Here is a 3804-nt window from a genome sequence, read left to right on the forward strand (position 1 = left end):
GGTAGAAAGAGGAAGAACTAGGATATTAATAACCAAATCTACATCAACCCGAGGAGCACCAATGGTACAATGTCATGATGCTAACTGCTACGTCACAGCTTCAACAATAATTACCCATTATTATGCATGTGCAAAAAGAGAAAGCATAATTATTTCTGTTTTAAAGACTGCAAATATCCCAAACTAATGCCAAAACAATAGAAGAGCTTTTCTAAGCCATCATGAACTTTTTTTTTTTTTGTTAAGGTCACATGCAAATTCAATTGATGTAATAAATGCATGAAGATACAGCGTGATCAGAATCTGCCTACATGACTTTAAAGGGATCATTAATTGCCTTCCATCATGTTGTTCTATCAGGGGCTTTTCAAGGCAAGGACACTTGAAGATGATCTTCATTCCCTTGATAGGCAGCAGATGGAGGGCTCCAAGGTGGCTCCTCCTCTATTGCAAAGGGTCATCTGATCCATTTGCAATATGAACAGTAGTTTTCCAGGAACCTCCAGAAGTCTCCATGGGAAATGTTGAAAAGAGATGCCCTTGGCATGTGTGTAATCACAGTTTTGGCAACTTAATTGTTAATGGGTTGATCTAAATCACACTCACATCAGTAGTTGTTTGGAAAGTTTCCACATAATAAAAGCCGGCCGATACGGTGCTTCATTTATATGCAGTCATAACTCCAGATACAACATGCCCAGCAGGCACCATGGCACCAACTCCTGTGTTTTGTGCCATACAATGATCCATGTAAGTAATATGGAAATATAGAGCCATGGAAATATGGACTGGTAGATGAGTATAACCATAACTCCATCTAAACCACTTTGCTGAATAGTTTAAGATTTGTACGAGTTGAACATCCTGCTAACTAAAGACTCAACCAAACTATTATTAGCTTGACAGATTGGCTACTTTCAGGTTTGCCAAACTACAATGGTTAACTACACCATCTGGGCCCCACATGATCCTTCAGAAATAATTATAATATGCTGATTTGGTGCTTAAGAAATCATTCTTATTATTATCAATGTTGTTTTTCAACAGTAGTTTATACATTGTCATCATATTAAATTCATTTTATTATAGTAGATATTTTTCTCCCAGTAAACTTGTCAGCACAGAGTATCTTTGATAGTAGGTTTTATAAAGGAATAATGTTGTTTTCATAGGGCATTTTCAATATTTCAGCATTGATCTGTATTAACGTAGCCATGGTTTGTTTTCTTACACCTCAGAGAACTGAAGTTCTTCTCTTTGCTTCGACCTTGTGTAATTTACAGCCTTGTTAACAGGGAGTTCCTTTGCACTAAGAAGCTTTTCATTTTAAAGCAACCACCACATTTTAATGTCGGTACCCCACAATTATGGACAGGAAGGGCTCCCAGTTTTCCACATTATGAGCTGCATTAAAGCAGAATCAGCTGGGCTTACGCTGCCAGCTCTATTTTGGAAGCTGTTTTTTCATGATCAAATCTGAGTTGGCTCACTGCCTCTTTCTATTCAGCTCATTCTGTGAGCATTACGCCATTACAACTGTCAGTCATTTCCCAGCATAAAAGGCTTCATTTGAAAGGCTCAATGAAAATCTCATATCTTACATGAAACAGCCTTGATTTATGTCTTTCCTTTGCTCTCTCTGAAAGGCATAACGGTCCTGCGTGGCTCAGATACAGCCTTTCAACATGCAGGCGGAGACACAGGAAATTTGTATGTTGTTTTTTCGGTCTCATGTTTTTGCTCAGTCAATATCTGCCAACAGCAGGTGGGAGGAACAAACTGCAAAAGAGGGCCACAGAGGTTGCACCTCAAAATTGTGAGGGATGAAGGGGTTTTGTGTGTGTTTTTTTTTACCCAGAGTGCCCCACAGACACGTCCTCTCTAACTACTCTAGACTTGAGGGGTCTAACTGAGGGTGAAATGAGAAGAAAGATAATAAATTGCTGGAATGTCCAGGCCACCTTGAATGCAACTACTTCTATATCTAATATTGACAGCAGTCTGCTAGGGCCCTCATTGGCCACATACACACTGTAGCTAAATTTGGTTGTCAGTTCACCTTTAGTGCTTAATCCTGTTCTGTGCACACAGTTCAGTAATTTACAGGAGTGACAACCGCATTTACAAAAATCACAGGGAAAGTGGTACGAGCCTGATTTGTGTCGTCAGATCAAGCAAATCAGCAAACTAGAACAAGCCCGTGAAATAAATGAAATAAAAAGGAATTGCTTTACGCTAAAATATTGCTCACTTTAATGTCTCCGTAAACTTGATCGCTTTATGAGCCAAGCCTAAAGTCTCCATGAAATCAAAATTGAAGTTTTTTTGGCTTTTAGTATGAATATGTTAGCCTTTCTGTTATCGATAAGCGAGTGTGCTCCAAAACAATGACAAAATCCGCATTTAGAAGATATAAGCGTTCAAAACTTGCAGTGTCTCACTTCCGCCAATATGATATTTGCTCATTGCGACTCATTTTGCTTTCCATTGGGGCGAATGAAGTCTGGTTTTGTGAACACAGACACAGTCTGCTCCGATCCAGACACAACAACACAGAGTGGATCATATGCTCAAGTCGGCGCAGACCACAGAACATATCAGACCCTTTTGAATTCCACGCAGAATGCTGTATTTTAAAATGTTATGGAGGAGATTAGGAGGAGAAACGGTTAGAAGTAAACTGAGGCTTTACCGAGCTCAACAGCTCTGGCCGAACTGTGATGTAAGCAAAATGCTACTGGCTATTTTAAAAAAGGGGAGGAGCTGCTCGATTATGTCCCGCCCTGTCTTCCTGTTTCAGTGAAAATTACGTCACATTGAATAATGCTGCGCAGTTTAACTTTAAACAACAACCCCAAAAACGCTTAGAATTAGTGGACATGGCAACACTGTGAGTGCGCTCTATGTAGCAGCCTTTAAACAAAACATGATGCCTCCGTCGACTGTGCTTTAGTTAAAATTGCTAAACACAATGAGTCTTTTGTCTCTGTAATATTACTTTAGTCAGAATAGTGGATACTAAACACACTAGATGCCAGATTGTCACTATGGTTACCACGGTGCAATCATTTGCAATCATGCGGGACTGAATTTCCTAAATTCAGTCCCGCATTTAAATGCGGTTGTCACTACTGAAACTTTAGTGTGTACGAGGCCAATGTGATTTTTATATCCACAATGTGACTTTATATATGACTTAATCACAGTGTGGCTTTAGTTTGATATCTCACAATATCAATTATATATACTGACTTTACATCTCACAATTTCAACTATATCTCCTAATTGTGACTTTATATCTGACAGTGTGACTTTTTTTTTCTTATTTATAACTTTTTACACTCTTAAAAATAACGGTCCTTTGGCATTGATGGTTTCACAAAGAATTTTTAATATACATAGAACCTTTCCATTGCAAAAAAGGTTCTTTATTGTGGTATAGTGGTAGTCCACTGTATGAAGAATTTTTGGGTATAATATGTCCAGTTTACTTTATTTTGCTATCCTCACTTACATAAATGAACATAAGTGTCCTGCACCCACTAGTAAAAATATATCAAAAATATCAAAAATGTCTGAATGATTTTTGTTTTGACTGTATGTATGTAAGATGGAAATGAGGATCTTCAACCAAAACTTTTTTAATTGTTTTGTCCATCTAGTGTACGTTGATATAAAAAAATTATAATATATATATATATATATATATTTTTGAAGTTCAGTAAGAAATCCAGTATATGTATTTGAGTACATTTTAACAAATTCAGACAAAATATTTTAACATTAAGAAGCCTAATTCTGGGC

This window comes from Ctenopharyngodon idella, chromosome 17 (assembly GCF_019924925.1).
Source record: "Ctenopharyngodon idella isolate HZGC_01 chromosome 17, HZGC01, whole genome shotgun sequence".
Taxonomy (NCBI): domain Eukaryota; kingdom Metazoa; phylum Chordata; class Actinopteri; order Cypriniformes; family Xenocyprididae; genus Ctenopharyngodon; species Ctenopharyngodon idella.